Genomic DNA, 18,014 nt, shown 5'->3' with positions numbered 1-18,014 from the left:
ACAAAATCCAGGTTTTTGACACACTTTCACGTATTTGTTTTCCTAATTGAATAATGAAAAAAATTAACAGTTCACACATTGAGGTCTTAAATAGATACAAAAAACATAAAATATTTTTATAGAAAAATTTCTCAGCAAGTACACTATAGTGGCCAGTATGTTTCTTTTTCCCCAAGGTCAGTTTTTTAGGCTAAGAGACTATGGACCCACAAATGCATGATGTATTGTCCTTTTTACACATTGTTGAATTCAATTTGCTAAAATTCCATCAAGAATTTTTAGTGTGTTCATGAATTATATTGGTCTATAGTTTTCTTTTTTTGTAATGTCTTTGTCTGGTTTTATATCAGAGTAATGCTAGCCTCTAGAAGTAATTGGAGAGTTTTCATTCCTCCTTTATTTTCTGAGAGACTTTGTATTAAACTGTTATTTACTCTTTAAATGTTCAGTAGAAATCACCAATGAAGCTATTTGCTCTTAGCATTAACTGTCTGGGAAGGTTTTTAACTACAAATTTAATTTCTTTAAAAGATATAAGGCCATTTAAGTTACTTATTTCTTTTTCAGGTGAGCTTTAAAAAATATGTAAATTCCAAATGTTTTTAAGTGTACTGGCATAAAGCTGTTCATAATATACTTTTTATTTTTAAAGTTTATAGTAATATCTCTTCTCTCATTTCTGATATTGGTAATTTATATTTTCTCTCCTTTTTTTCCTGATTAGCCTGACTAGAGGTTAATCAGTATATTGATCTTCTCAAAAAGCCAGTTTTTAGGTTCATGATTTTCTCAATTATTTTTATTTCTTTGATTGAACCCATATTTCCCCCCCCCATATAATATTCCTTCTCCCTCAATAATTTCCTTTAACATTTCATGTAGTTCTGGTCTGCTAGTACCGAAAATTTCTAGTACTTTTAAATGTCTGGGAAAATCTTTAATTCACGTCTATTTTTTAAAGATATTTTTATTGAGAATAGAATTCTGTGCTGACTGTTTTTCTCTTTTAGAATTTTAGAAATGTTACTCCATTGTATTCTATCCTGGATTGTTTCCTATGGGAAGTCTGTTATCATTTGTATTGTCATGGCCCTATGTAATGTAATTTATTTTTCTGATTACATTTTCTCTTTGTCACTGGTTTTGCCATTAAATTACTCTGTACAGTTTTTACTCTAAATGGAGTTCATCGTGCTTATTTGTTTCTGTGAACTTTGCTCATTCTTCTTCCTTTCTTCTAACCCTAAAGATGGAAGTTCCAAAAATTTATGTTTGTTTTCATTCTCTTTCTCCTCTGTATCTCAATTAGGCTTTCATGAATTCAAAACTCATTCCAATAACCATGGCCCTGCCTCTTTTCCTGTCCCACAACTCCAACTGCAGTTGAACCTATACCCCTGGATGACATACTAAAATATTGTACTTACTATATGTGGGAAAAAAGTCATTATTTTCTTCTCCAAATGGTAACTTCCTTCCGACTTCCCTATTATCATTAATTATACAATCATATCTCCAAACTCCCCAGATTGAAGCACCACTTTTGACTTTCTTTTTCCCCAATTTGTCTGTTGCCAAATCTTGTCACACAAGTTTTATTTCCACAATGTGTCTTTTTTCTGTCCCTTCTGTCCCATTGATATACCTGTCATTATAGTTCACACATCATTACATCTCATCTGGATATTTGTGATAACTTCTCAGCTGGTTTTCTGTCATTGGGCTAGACTTATTTCTATTCATCCTACAAAATACTGCCAAGCCAATTTTCCATAAAGTATAGTTCAAGTCATGTTACATTCCTACTAAAAACTCTGTTATTTGAGCTTTCAGCATTACCCCAACCTATCTTTTAAGCTCTTTTTTTCAGGAAGATTGCTGGAAGTTTGGAAAAAATTTGTATAAAATGATTATGAAGACAGGCAGCAAGTTTCAAATACAGAATTTATTAAAAATTTTAGCCTGACTAGAGGTTAATCAGTATATTGATCTTCTCAAAAAGCCAGTTTTTAGGTTCATGATTTTCTCAATTATTTTTATTTCTTTGATTGAACCCATATTTCCCCCCCCCATATAATATTCCTTCTCCCTCAATAATTTCCTTTAACATTTCATGTAGTTCTGGTCTGCTAGTACCGAAAATTTCTAGTACTTTTAAATGTCTGGGAAAATCTTTAATTCACGTCTATTTTTTAAAGATATTTTTATTGAGAATAGAATTCTGTGCTGACTGTTTTTCTCTTTTAGAATTTTAGAAATGTTACTCCATTGTATTCTATCCTGGATTGTTTCCTATGGGAAGTCTGTTATCATTTGTATTGTCATGGCCCTATGTAATGTAATTTATTTTTCTGATTACATTTTCTCTTTGTCACTGGTTTTGCCATTAAATTACTCTGTACAGTTTTTACTCTAAATGGAGTTCATCGTGCTTATTTGTTTCTGTGAACTTTGCTCATTCTTCTTCCTTTCTTCTAACCCTAAAGATGGAAGTTCCAAAAATTTATGTTTGTTTTCATTCTCTTTCTCCTCTGTATCTCAATTAGGCTTTCATGAATTCAAAACTCATTCCAATAACCATGGCCCTGCCTCTTTTCCTGTCCCACAACTCCAACTGCAGTTGAACCTATACCCCTGGATGACATACTAAAATATTGTACTTACTATATGTGGGAAAAAAGTCATTATTTTCTTCTCCAAATGGTAACTTCCTTCCGACTTCCCTATTATCATTAATTATACAATCATATCTCCAAACTCCCCAGATTGAAGCACCACTTTTGACTTTCTTTTTCCCCAATTTGTCTGTTGCCAAATCTTGTCACACAAGTTTTATTTCCACAATGTGTCTTTTTTCTGTCCCTTCTGTCCCATTGATATACCTGTCATTATAGTTCACACATCATTACATCTCATCTGGATATTTGTGATAACTTCTCAGCTGGTTTTCTGTCATTGGGCTAGACTTATTTCTATTCATCCTACAAAATACTGCCAAGCCAATTTTCCATAAAGTATAGTTCAAGTCATGTTACATTCCTACTAAAAACTCTGTTATTTGAGCTTTCAGCATTACCCCAACCTATCTTTTAAGCTCTTTTTTTCAGGAAGATTGCTGGAAGTTTGGAAAAAATTTGTATAAAATGATTATGAAGACAGGCAGCAAGTTTCAAATACAGAATTTATTAAAAATTTGAGGGCTTCCCTGGTGGCGTAGTGGTTGGGAGTCCACCTGCCGATGCAGGGGACACGGGTTCGTGCCCTGGTCCGGGAGGATCCCATGTGCCGTGGAACGGCTGGGCCCGTGAGCCATGGCCACTGGGCCTACGCGTCCGGAACCTGTGCTCCACAGAGGGAGAGGCCACAACAGTGAGAGGCCTGCTTACCGCAAAAAAAAAAAAAAAAAATGAAATATGAAAGTTTCTTCTAGGATGGGTATATAAACCCAGTAAAACAAAGAAACAAAAAACTCTCTACTTTTAAAAAAGCCATGTTGTTCCTTTCTTCATTCCCAATTAGCTATCAAAGGGAGAGACAAGTAAATTGGGCTGTTGTGGTACATTTGCTTTCATTTACACTTTAATTCACTTGTGATTCTCCTTCAAAAAGTGATCATTGAATTGTAAATATGACTATAGACACTACTCTGAAATATGACAGAAGCTGAATCCCTGTGTTGATGTGGATATCTGACTTCATTACATGGTTACATGTGTGAGTAAGAATTTTAGGGGAAATCACAACGAATCAAAATATGTTAGCAACTAGTTTGTCATCATTCATTCTTTTTTTTTTTTTTTTTTTTGGCGGTATGTGGGCCTCTCACTGTTGTGGCCTCTCCCGTTGTGGAGCACAGGCTCCGGATGCGCAGGCTCAGCGGCCATGGCTCACGGGCACAGCCGCTCCGCGGCATGTGGGATCTTCCCGGACTGGGGCGCGAACGCGTGTCCCCCACATCAGCAGGTGGACTCTCAACCACTGCGCCACCAGGGAAACCCCATCATTCATTCTTAATTGAAAGTATCAGCCATTAGAGAAATTCTTCTGATTTGACACTAAGATGGAAATACTCTTGGTATCAAAGAATATCTCTTGAAAGGGATTTTAAAAATACTTTTAATATGTTATACTAAAATATTTTAAAGAATGTATTTCTTAAAATTGTGAATTTTAAAGAACAAGTATATCAATGCCCTCATGAGAAGTTTTCAGGAAACTAGTTTCAAAAAATGTTATTGAAATAATTTCTTCCCTTTACCACACCTCATTCTGGTATCATTCCTGTGAACATTAGAACTATGGACTGTGATGTGAAAAGTATTGTCCAGTTGAATAATCATCATTAAATCAAATATATAGATGTAACTTGTAAGAGATCCACTTTAATATAAAGTAGTATAATGAATAAATAATAAAGTAATAAATAATAAATAAATAATAATAAAGTAGTATAAATGAAAAGGATGGAAAAATATTTACTGCATAAAAACTAGCCTAAAGAGAGCTAGAGAAATCCCAAAAGAATATGCAGAAAACTGTTATAATTAATGAATAAATTTAGAAAGATCTCTGGATACAAAATTAATATGAAAATTAATTGTATTTCCATATAAATATAGAAAATATAACTTAAATGAAATGATATAGCTTAAATAGCATCAAAAAGCAAAAAGTACCTGGGAATAAATCCAAAAAAATGTCTAAGACTGCTAGATTGAAAGCTATAAGACATTATTGACAAAAATTAGAGGGTACCTAATTAAGTAGAGGGATATAATATATCCATGGATGGAAAATTTCAACTTTGAAAAAATAATTCTCTCCAAATTGATTTATAGACACAAGCAATCTCAATGAACATGTCAGAAGTTTTACAAAAATTCAAGATTACTCTAAAATGTTTATGGAAATGAAAATATCCAAGAATAACTAAGATAAACTTGGAGAAGAACAAAACTGGAACACGCACACCACCACATATCAAAACATATTACAAAGTTTTTTTAGTTAGAGTTGTATTGTTGTAGGCCTCATGAAAAAAAATAGTTCACAAACAAATCTACACTTATACACACACCTAATTTAGGAAAAAGTGTTGCTGATGAGCAGGGTGTAAATAATGTTCCTCTAAATGAATGGTTCTTGGTTAATTGTATATTTATACAGAAAAATAAATGAATTCTGACCTCTTCTTCACAAAACTTGCAACAATTAATGCCTATGTATCTAAATGTGAAAGTTTTAATTAGAAACAACAAAGTTTTCAGGAGACGTGAAATAGACAAAGATTTTTAAATACAATGCAAAAAAATACTATCATAAAGGAAAACATAATAAATTAGGCTATATTAAAATTTAAAACTTCTGTTCCTCAAAAGTCTTTATCAACAGTGAAATCCTTACCATGGGAGAAGATATTAGCAATACATATAGCCAACAAAAGACTCATGTTACATTTTTGTTTTTATTTCCATTTCTCTAGGAGGTGGGTCAAAAAGGATCTTGCTGTGATTTATGTCATAGAGTGTTCTGCCTATGTTTTCCTCTAAGAGTTTGATAGTGTCTGGCCTTACATTTAGGTCTTTAATCCATTTTGAGTTTATTTTTGTGTATGGTGTTAGGGAGTGTTCTAATTTCATTCTTTTACATGTAGCTGTCCAGTTTTCCCACCACCACTTACTGAAGAGACTGTCTTTTCTCCACTGTATATTCTTGCCTCCTTTATCAAAGATAGGGTGACCATATGTACATGGGGTTATCTCTGGGCTTTCTATCCTGTTGCATTGATCTATATTTCTGTTTTTGTGTCAGTACCATACTGTCTTGATTACTGTAGCTTTGTAGTATAGTCTGAAGTCAGGGAGCCTGATTCCTCCAGCTCAGTTTTTCTTTCTGAAGATTGCTTTAGCTATTCGGGATCTTTCGTGTTTCCATACAAATTGTGAAATTTTTTTGTTCTAGTTCTGTGAAAAATGCCAGTGGTAGTTTGACATGGATTGCATTGAATCTGTAGATTGCTTTGGGTAGTAGAGTCATTTTCACAGTGTTGACTGTTCCAATCCAAGAATATGGTATATCTCTCCATCTATTTGTATCATCTTTAATTTCTTTCATCAATGTCTTATGATTTTCTGCATACAATTCTTTTGTCTCCTTAGGTAGGTTTATTCCTAGGTATTTTATTCTTTTGTTGCAGTGGTAAATGGGAGTGTTTTCTTAATTTCACTTTCAGATTTTTCATCATTAGTGTATAGGAATGCAAGAGATTTATGTGCATTAATTTTGTATCCTTCTACTTTACCAAATTCATTGATTAGCTCTAGTAGTTTTCCGGTAGCATCTTTACAACAAATGGGACCTAATGAAGCTTAAAAGCTTTTGTACAGCAAAGGAAACCATAAAAAAGACAAAAAACAACCCTCAGAATGGGAGAAAATATTTGCAAATGAAGCAACTGACAAAGGATTAATCTCTGAAATTTACAAGCAGCTCATGCAGCTCAATATCAAAAAAACAAACAACTCCATCCAAAAATGGGCAGAAGACTTGAATAGATGTCTCTGAAGAAGATATACAGTTTGCCAACAAACACATGAAAGCATGCTCAATATCATTAATTATTAGAGAAATGCAAATCAAAACTGCAATGAGATATCATCTCACACCAGTCAGAATGGCCATCATCAAAAAATCTACAGACAATAAATGCTGGAGTGGGTGTGGAGAAAAGGGAACCCTCCTGCACTGTTGGTGGGAATGTAAATTGATACAGCCATTATGGAGAACAGTATGGAAGTTCCTTAAAAAACTAAAAATAGGACTACCATACGACCCAGCTATCCCACTACTGGACATATACCCTGAGAAAACCATAATTCAAAAAGAGTCAAGTACCACAATGTTCATTGCAGCTCTATTTACAATAGCCAGGACATGGAAGCAACATAAGTGTTCATCAACAGATGAATGGGTAAAGAAGATGTGGCACATGTATACAATGGAATATTACTCAGCCAAAAAATAAATGAAATTGAGTTATTTGTAGTGAGGTGGGTGGACATAAAGACTGTCATGCAGAGTGAGGTAAGTCAGAAAGAGGAAAACAAATATTGTATGCTAACACATGTATATGGAATCTAAAAAAAAAAATAAGAAAGAAAAAGAACATGGTCAGAAGAACTTAGGGGCAAGACAGGAATAAATATGCAGACCTACTAGAGAATGGGCTTGAGGATACAGGGAAGGTGAAGTGTAAGCTGGGACAAAGTGAGAGAGTGGTGTGGACATATGTACACTACCAAACATAAAATAGAAAGCTAGTGGGAAGCAGCCGCATAGCACAGGGAGATCAGCTTGGTGCTTTGTGACCACCTAGAGGGGTGGGATAGGGAGGGTGGGGTGGAGGGAGATGCAAGAGAGAAGAGATATGGGGACATATGTATATATATAACTGATTCACTTTGTTATAAAACAGAAACTGACACACCATTGTAAAGCAGTTATACTCCAATAAAGATGTTAAAAAAAAGACTCATGTTACAAACATAGACAATTTGTTAATCAATAAGAAAATGACAGAAAACCCATTTTTAAAAAAATGAGTAAAATACTTGAAAGGAACTTCACAAAAAAAGCGTATGCAAATGGCCGAAAATCATATAAAAATAGGTTTAATGTGATTTGTCATCTGGTAAATACAAAATGAAATACCAATTTTGCCACAATACATCTACCAAAAAAGGTAAATCGACAAAGCAAGTAAGTGTTGATGGGCATGTGGATCAACTCGAAACTCAAGCAGTGCTCATAGTGATGTAAATTAGAAATAAGAACCACCTTTGGAAAACGAGTTTTTCAGTATTTACTACAGCTACGTATACTCATATCCCAGAGCATTCAAAGGAAAGAAAATGAAACTAACTGTGGTTAGAGTTCTGGTTGTAATGTCATCTTCTCCTTTCTTAACCTGTCTCCCTTTAGACTTCTCTTCCAACTCAGTCTTTGGTCCATCCCCCATCCTCGTTCACCTCCTTATGTTACATTCATAGATTATCGTCTATATTTTTTGGCTGATAGTCACCTTCTAAGCTGATATATCATTTGGGGGCTTATGTCCTGCTTAAACCAGTGTGGTCCAATAGCACTTTCTCTGATGACAATAATGGGTTCTTTGTGTTGCACAATATAGTTGATCCTAGTCATACATCTGAACATTTGAAATATTGCTGGGGTGACTAAGGAATCAAATTTTTAATTTGACTGTCTTCTGATAATTTGAATTAATATACATTTATTTTTCCTTTTATTGGGGTATAATTGATACATAATAAAATTTGCATACTTAATGTGTGCAATTTGATAAGTTTGTATGCACGTCTACATAAGTGAAACAATTACCATAACCGAGATAATGGATATATTCACCATCCCTCAAAATATCCTTGTGACCATGGCAATCCTTTTCTCCTGTCCTTCTCCAGGATAGAAAAACCACTGCTTTGACTATAAAATTATTAAATTAGCAAAGATTTACTTATTTAAAAGTCAGTTAGTCATTGGCATTGAGAGTTGGCATAAGGTTTCTCTAGTTCAAAGAGAAATAAGAGAAATCTATAGTGGGAGGCAAGAATAATGATAGGAATCAAATATAAAGAATATTTATTTGAATATATATTGTACTAGTAGCTATGGATTGCTGAGTAATAACATGAAAAGACTGGGTTAGGGTTATAGTTTCTGTAAAATAGACATGTTTTGGGGAAAGGAGGCCATAACCAAATATAGGGTATCAGACAAACTCCTCATTTTCCTAGGACTGGCTCTGACTGTAGCATTCTCTACATTGTTGTGGTCAAAATCAGGTGTGTGCCATTTGCTCATTATAACTGACAGTTATTACCGTTGAGAAACATGTCATAATCTATTTTCCATGTGATTCACTGGCTGTGTTTTAGAGCTACTAATGAGGAAGAAAACAGTCAATTTATGGACAAGTTCTTTTGCCCTCTTAACTTTTTGTGCTCTGCATGAATAAACAACATTGTTAATTCCCATTAGGGGTTCCCTGTCTATCAACAATGCAAGAATTTAATAGACACATGCCAGGTAAAGCTTTAAGAGTTCATATTATTGAAGGCCATTACGAGAGCCATTTTACATTCACCTAATAGGCACAGAAGTGAGAGTAAAAAGGAGTTCCATTTTACTTTTCATAATCTCAAGGAAAAGATAACCAATACATCCTTTTTATCCTGACTGTGAAATCCTTTAGAGTACCTTGAAGCAGTAGCAGCATGTTAAAAAAAAATGTTATTTTCAAGAAGGTTGTACTCAGTGTGAATAAGTGACACGGGGTTTGTTGTTTTCAGTGTCCTCAAGCAGTCACACTGTTAGAGCTTAATCATTTGTATTTACCATGCCTTGTCATATTGTTAGAATATTTTTCTACTTGTGACTCTAGGAATGTAATTAAAAATGTTATTGCAATGTAAGTAAGAAAACAAAAATCATAAAGTCCCCTCACCTTTTATTTTATTTGCCTTCAATTTTTAGGTCTGAAGTATCATATGTTGGTTGTTATTAAATTTTAATCCTTGATCTTTCTGTTGTAATGTTAGAGGGAAAAAGTAGAAATAAATGTTGTAGATAGGTCTGGCTTAAATACTTTCAATTACAGTAAGCTGATGTCTACTTAACACATATTTTTATGGTTAATTATTTGAAAATATCTGTAGTAGATTAAATGGTATTCCCCCAAAGATATGTCTATCCAGAACCTCAGTATGTGATCTTATTTGGAATAAAGGCCTTTGCAGATATAATTAAGATAAGAATCTCAAGATGAGATCATCTTGGATTAGGGTGTGTTCTAAATCCAATGACAAGTGTTTTTATAAAAAGCCAAAAAAAGAGAATGCCAAAAAGAGAGAATATGGAAGCACCAAGAGAAGGTTTGTGAAGATGGAGACAGAGACTGGAGCTATGCTGTCACAGCCAAACAACTTTTGGAGACACCAAAAGCTGGAAAAGGCAGGAAAGGTTCTCCTGCAGAGGTTTCAGATGGAAGGGGAGCCTGCCAACACCTTGATTTCAGACCTTTGGCTCCAGAACTTTGAAAGAATAAATTTATGTTGTTTTCAGCCATCACATTGTGGTTATTTGTTTTGTCATCCCTATGAAGCTAACACAGATTTTGTTACTGGATGTGGAATGATGCTGTAATAATACCTAAAAATGTGAAAATGGCTTGGAATTGGGTAATGGAAGAATTTGAGGCATGCAATAAAGTCTAGATTGTCTTGAAGTGACTGTTGGTAGAAATATGAGCAGGAATAGAGAAGTAGACATAGAGAATGGACGTGTGGACACAGGGTGGGACTAATTGGGAGATTAGGTTTGACATAAATACACTACCATATGTAAAATAGATAGCTAGTGGGAACCTGCTGGATAGCACAGGGAGCTCAGCTCAGTGCTCTGTGATGATCTAGGTGGGGGGAAAGGGGGAGGGAGGTCCAGGAGGGAGGAGATATAGGTATACATATAGCTGACTCACTTCATTGTACAGCAGAAACTAACACAACATTGTAAAGCAGTTTTACTCCAATAAAAAAAAATTAAATACATAATTTAATTTATAAAAGAGTATTCTGCTATGGCCTCAGAAGGATGTGAAGGGCTGGCAGAAAACTTCTGTCATCTTAGATAATATTCATTAAAAATGTTGTTAGAAATATGTACATTAAAGGTGCTTATGGTGAGGTCTCAGAATGAAATGAAGAACGTGTTACTGGAAACTGGAGGAAAGGCAAACCTTGTTATACAGTGGCAGAAAATTTGGCTGAATTGTATTCTACTATTGGAGAGAAAGCAGATCTTATAAATAATAAATTTGGATATTTAGCTGAGGACATTTCCAAGCAAAGTATTGAAGATGCAGAAAGAGGTTGCTGCTTGTAGTAAAATGAGATAAATTGAAGGCGAAATTTTTAAGCAAAGTTGAACCAACATTTGGTGATTTGGAAGATTCTCAGCCTATCCAGATTGCAAAGGATGCTAAAATTAGGAAATTCACTGTTGGAAAAGTGTACCCTAGAGAGAGAACCAAGGTTGTGGCTGGATAAGCTTTTGCTGAAGAGATGAGATATGTGACTAATGAAGCCAATTATGCTTCTGAGTGGAAGCCAGGAATAGAGATAGGGTTATCCAGGAGGAATCTGTGTAGAGCCTTTTGTTTAACCATGTAGATTCCCATGACATACACGGGAGGCTCGCAAAGTTTTAAGACTGTTATACCAGCAGAAACATTGCCAGCTTGAACTAAAAGTGAGAGTCTGGATGAAATGTAAGAAGGTTGTCATACTGCCAGAATTCTACAGGCAGGAAACAGACTGATAGAGTTTCTCAGCTGCCAGGATTTGTTATCCTGCAAGGGAAAAAAAAAAAGAAAGAACTCTGAAGCAGTGCCTTGGGTGCAGAGGTCAGGGCCATGAGCCTAGAGGCAGAGGCTTGAACCATGAATTCAGAGGTGGAGGCTGGCATTGCATAGGCCAGAGGATAATGGGATTGCTCCTGTCACAAACACTAATGAAGGGCAACAGAATTAAGGGCATAGTGTGAAATCAAGAGTCATAGAGGACACACTGGATATAATGTCTATTTCTGGAGACAAGTGAACAAATGTCTAGGGAGACTATTTCGAGTATACAGAATGTGTAAAATAGATAACTAGTGGGAACTTGCTGGATAGCACAGGGAGCTCAGCTCAGTGCTCTGTGATGACCTAGATGGGGGGGAATGGGGGCGGGGATGAGAGGGAGGTCCAAGAGGGAGCGGATATATGTATACCTATAGCTGATTCACTTCATTGTACAACAGAAACTAACACATCATTGTAAAGCAACTATACTCCAATAAAAAAATAATAAATAAACATATGTTAAAATTCTTTTTATAAGTCAAGCCAGATTCAGAGCGGTAAGCAAGCTGTGAAACTGGCATTTCCTTGATGACATCTGCCGATACATAGAGCCTAGATTTGAATGGATATATGCAGAGGAGACAGGAAAGAAACCTTGGGAGCTACTGAGGAGCTGAATCAGAGGCAATTCAAATACTAGAAGGTAATATGGTTATTGAGTAAACTAGGGGAGGTGGGGGAATTTTACCCTGCAGTGGGAGATGTGAGGACACTTTATTTTATTGCAGAAGTAAAAAATAATACAAAAAGTGTTAAGAAGCAATTGGAGACAGGTGTAAAACTAAACAAGTACATACATTTAAAAACGAAACAGAATTCCTAGGAATGAAAAATATATAAATCAAAATTAAATTCATGAACGTGTTGAACATAGCTAGTGAACATGAGAAAAAAAAATCGAAGGAAGTTGCACAGACTGTTAAGAGGTACATATTAAAGGTGGGGTAAAGGAAGTTGAAAAATTGAGTGAGAATATAAAACATACATTTAATTGGAGTCCTGGAAGAAAAGAATAAAGAGGGGGGAGGAGGGACAATATTCAAAGAGAAAATGGCTTAGAGTTTTCCAGAACAAAACAAATACATGAATCTTCACTTTTAAGAAGCACAGTGAAAGCCAAGTATAAAAAATTAAAATCTAATTCATATATAGGTGATGAAATAAAAATTCAAAGCACGGAATAATTGAGAAGATTTTCAAAGAAGTCAGAAAGAGAGAGGGCAGAGAAGAAAGAATACTTTTAAAATTAATAAAGTAAGTTCATATATAAATAAGCTGTGTCAGTATAAATTACTACCAATTATGTCCAATGAAAATATTAAAAATTAAGGTAGAATTATACTCTTGAACTAAAACTTCAGATATATTAAAAGATGGTAATCAGAGTTCAAGTGTTTCATAATCCTTTTACATTAATTAACTTTAGACCATGTATGGTTAAATAGGGAAGTTAAAATTTTTTAAAGTCTGCAAATTGTATAATTTCCAGTTTAGTGAAGGGAGGGTGGATAATAGCTAGCACTTATATGACACTTATTATGTGCAAAATACTGTTCTAAATGATTTACATGGTTTAAATTATTTAATCCTAAGCACATCATTAGGAAGAGGAAGCTGTTGTCATTCCCACAATCAGATGAAGTAACTTAGGCAGAGAGAGACTCAAAGTTGTGGAACTGGTAGGTACCAATGATTGAATTTGAGCATGTTCTTAATCATCAGAACATTGCCTCTCTATAAAAATGCTGCAGGGTAGAAATAAATCCAAGTGTACCATAACCATTCATTCACTCATTCACTCAACAAATATGTATTGAGCACTTACTGCGTGCAAGGTACTGTTACTCTAGGTGCTGGGGGGACCTGAATAAATAAAGCAACAAAACTTCATGATTCAATGAAGCTTATGCTCTAGTGGAATAATGTAAATGAAATAAATGCTGCACTTAAAAGATAAAAAGTATCCTATTGAAAAGTAAAAGGATAGGGTTTTTAAAAAATTAGCCATGTGTTCCTTAGGAGAGGCATAAAGTAGTGTAAGGACATAGAATGTTTGAAATAAACCAATAAATATATATGATAGGCAAATGTATATGGGTAAACATACGTGAGAGGTAAATAAGAACTAAAAGAAATCCAATGCTTCTATTTTAATACCAGACTAAATAGATTTTCTAGGCAAACTAGAATTAATTTAGATAAAGAGGTCCACTCTGTTTTGATAAATACTCAGTTTTTCAGGATGATGTTCCAATCCTAATGTTCTTTGGACCTAATAATATAGATTTAAAACATGTCAAGTGAAATTGAATGAATTAAAAGAAACTGAGAAAAATTGATTTTTAACATGCCTCTTTTACTGATTGATCAAGAAGACAAAAAAAATTAATGAGAATATACATTTGAACAATGCAATTAACAAGCTTAGTAGAATAGGACATCTAAGGAACATTGCATCCCAAAACTTTTCAAGCACTTATGGAATATTCATAAAATTTGATCACATTTTAGGCATAAATCAAATTTCAAAAAAAAAAAAATCCCAAGATGCAGATAATGCAAGCCACATTCTCTGAGCACAATGACATTAAGTTAGAAACCAAAAGAATGTTTTAAAAATCATATTTTTATATTAAAAATACTTCTAAATATATAACAGATTGAAGAGAAAAAATCTCAATGGAAATCATACTTAGAATTAAATGAAAGAAGACTTCTTAGCTAACTTATAAAATGCAAAAAGTACAGATTTTCCTCTACTTATGATGGGGTTATGTCCTGATAAACCCATCCTAAATGGAAAATATTTTAAGTCAAAAATGCATTTAGTACACTTAAATTTAGCCTAGCCTACCTTAAACATACTCAGAACATTTACGTTAGCCTACATTTGGGCAAAATCATCTAGCACAAAATCTATTCTATAATAAAGTGTTGTCTATTCATGTAATTTATTGAATACTGTACTGAAAGTGAAAAACAGAATGGTTGTATGGGTACAGAATGTTGTGTGTCAGTGGTTTACTCTCATGATCGCTGCCTCTGCTCAGCATCTGGAGAGAGTTCCATGCTGCACATTGCTAGCCTGGGAAAAGATCAAAATTAAAATTCAAAGTACGATGTCTACTGAATGCTTTTGCACCACCATAAAGTCAAAAAATCATAAGTCAAAACATTGTGAGTCAGGGAATGTCTATAGTTCTTAGGAGGAATTTATAACCTTAAATACATAAGTTAGGAAAAAAAAGGAAGCAAGCTAAGCACCCAATACAAGAAGTTAGAAAAGTAATAATTGTATAGAATTAAACAAAATAAGACAAATAAAAGTGGATACATTAATATACAAAATAAAGAGGATTATCAAATTAAAATTTTTTTTTTTGAAAATACAAATGTTGACAAACCTCCATCAACAAAGACAAAGACCCTAAGACAGGAGCATCTCTGGTACATGCAAAGAACTGAAGACTAGAGTGGCTGAAGCAGAGCGAGAGGGGGAAAAACAGGAAATATGACCAAGGGCTGAATCACATAAGGCTTTATAGGTCACTGAACAGAACTTATTCTGGTGAAACTGGGAGACACTGAATGTTTGTAAGGTAATTTCTGCTATCTGCAGTGCTTCCTCTGCTATGATTTATCCAGAGAAACTACGTAGGAGCCTGGAGATAGTTTATATACGATGAAATTGTATACAAGTAGCTCCCATCATTGTGTATAGAACATGGTAATAAATCAATAAATGTTTAATAAAAGCAGGAAAAAGTATATGATTACACATTTTAGCTTGAACTTTCAACAGACAGATATTGAGAGGCCATGTTAGATTGTGAAATGACCACAGAATTTTGAGTCAGAGACCTGAGTCTGCATCTCTGGGCTTACCTTGAAAAAGTGACTTACTTTCTGTGAGTCTGACTTTCTTCATGTGCACAATAAGAGTAACACTGTATTAGCAAGGCCTTTACTGCGATAATGCAATTTAAGAAATAATCCAAACATCTCAGTGACTTACAATGATAAGCATACATGTCTCACTCCTAAGTCTGCAGGGCACCTGGGGCAGTTCTTTTTCAGCTATGGATTATGCTCAGGACTGCTCTGTTTCTCGTTCTGGGATGCAGTCTTGAATGACATCAATTAGTCGAGGTATTTCCTTCTTATAGTGGACAGAAGCTCCTCAAGGAACCAGCAGAAATACATGACATCTAAGGCCTAAGAACTAGTACACCATCACTTCTGTCAGCATTCATTTGGCCAAAGAAACTCACAATGCAAACCTACTACAGGATGAACTGGAGTTGGAGAGAGAATAAAAATAAAGAATAAACAGAAGACTTTTTGGTAATCCAAGAATGAAAAATTAAGCCTTGAATTAAGATGGTAAGAGGGGCGATGAGAAAATTAGTCCCTGTATGGATGAACCAAAATACTGAGCCAGCTACACTTACTCAGGAAGTGTTAGGTTAATGTATTTTCATAGAATACAATTTTAAGAAGAGGATAGTCAGCGGCATCACTCAGAAAACAGAAATATATGAGACACCAATCAGGTGTGATTATTGGTCACTGGTGATCTTTGCAAAGACGACGTTTCAGTCTATTTATGTGAACTTAGTACAGGTTTACAAAAGCTTTATTGTCTAACAGAATCACAATATTGAAAAATTCAAAGATGAAGTAATTTTTATACTTCTTTCTGAAAACAAGTACATAGTCTGTAAGCTTTGCTTTTAGAAGTGCTTGTTTTCTGTAGTTCTGATATCTACTAAGCAGCTCCTGAAATCTCAGGTAACAACATAAATTAACTAGACTGCATATGAAACAAGTGCTGTGATTAAGTTTACTTTCTGGTTAAATCAAAAGTTTTTTTTATTTCATTCCTTATTGTTGGCAATCTTCATAAACTGGCAATCTTCATATATTTATTTTCTTGTGAATGGAAGAGAATGAACATAATTTATCTTTACTTTCCATTTGATATAATAATGTACACATGTGAGGTAGAAATATGAGTGGATTGTGAATTCCACTTAGATCATCATTCAGATTGAATAGATCTGATAACTTTAATTTTTGGAGGTCATTTAGAAAAACACAGTAAAATTTCAGAAAATGGATCTGCTGTGTTACGCTCTATTACTTGTTTTATGCAATGTACATTGAAGATAATTTTCTATTTCTTTAAAGCCCTGGATCACAGAAGAAAAGAGTTCTTAATACACACAAAACAATATGACATTATTGTCTAAAGCAAATCAGATTGGCATATATTCCATAATATTCGCAAATGATGCCAACGTTTAAAGAAGACTAAGCAATATCTTTCTTTTCACAGGCAATTTCTTTTCTGTTCTCTTTCATTTTTTATGATCCTAAGGGAAGTTTCTGTTTATACGTTGTCTTTATATTCACTCTGGTTCTAAATTTTATGATACTGCTATTTCCAGACAAGTTACAGGGACTCACCTTTGGGCAAACCTTAAAGGTGGTGTGGCTGGTGATGACTGTTGTGGTCTGATCTGAATGCCATAAAGAACCCTTTGCATGACTACTTCCAACTCATCAATCTGTCTCTGGAGACAGATTGAACCCTTTCCTCATTCCCCCACGCTCATATACTGGGCAAATGATCACCTCCTAAAGAAAATCCAGAATCAGTGTCTGAAACAAACCAGAAAATAGTAAAAAGGATGGTATTTTCTTTTTTTTCAACCATCCACTAGTGTCTTTGAATGCAAAACAAACCAAGTCAGTTTCAATGACTTTAAGAGGTAATACTTAGAACAGAGTTGAAACCAGTTAAACCTACTGAAGCAAAGTAAAAGGTAAGAACTTTTAAATGAGTAAGTGGTGATAGCACAGGAGATTAGAACTAAGACAGGACGTGGACTGTTATGGTCTAGAAGAAAAACTGAAAGATTTGTGATTTATTGTTTCCTCTGAGCACAGTGGAACCAGGAGATGATTTATTCTTAGGTTTTTTTTTTTTACGGTCTTGGAGAAGAGAGACTCATTTGGTCAACATGATAAGTTTAAGTACAGTTTGTATTTAAGAGGAGTGACAAAAAAATTTTTAAATGAACCAATTTAACAACGAACAGAATGGACATTAATTCTGCATCAAGTCATACAGTGCTTTTTGCTGGCTGGAGTGGTGTGACTGAAATTCTCCTAAAAGCTCATACAGTTTAATGAGCATGTCTTCCTACATTCCACATGGAAAGGAAAGCCATGAACACTGAATCCATTGATACTGCAAGTGTGCATTGGGGGCAGACCTATGCTTCTTTGTAAAATCAATTTGGCTTTCACCCGCTGCACTCCTTCACTGGGTTTGTCTTACTAAGTTGCATTTTATTTCTTTCCCCCTCTACTATTGTTCTCTCTATTGCATTTTCCAAACTACATGTGACCTCACTGTTTTACTCAGAGATCTTTCAGCCCTTTAACCTTTCTAAACTCAAATATTCTTCCACACATACGAAGGCAATGGAAACATGTTTTCAAATAATGTGCCAGTTGGAGCGATAAC

This window comes from Lipotes vexillifer, unplaced genomic scaffold (assembly GCF_000442215.2).
Source record: "Lipotes vexillifer unplaced genomic scaffold, Lipotes_vexillifer_v1.1 scaffold138, whole genome shotgun sequence".
NCBI lineage: Eukaryota > Metazoa > Chordata > Mammalia > Artiodactyla > Lipotidae > Lipotes > Lipotes vexillifer.
Note: the sequence above shows the minus strand (reverse complement) of the source record.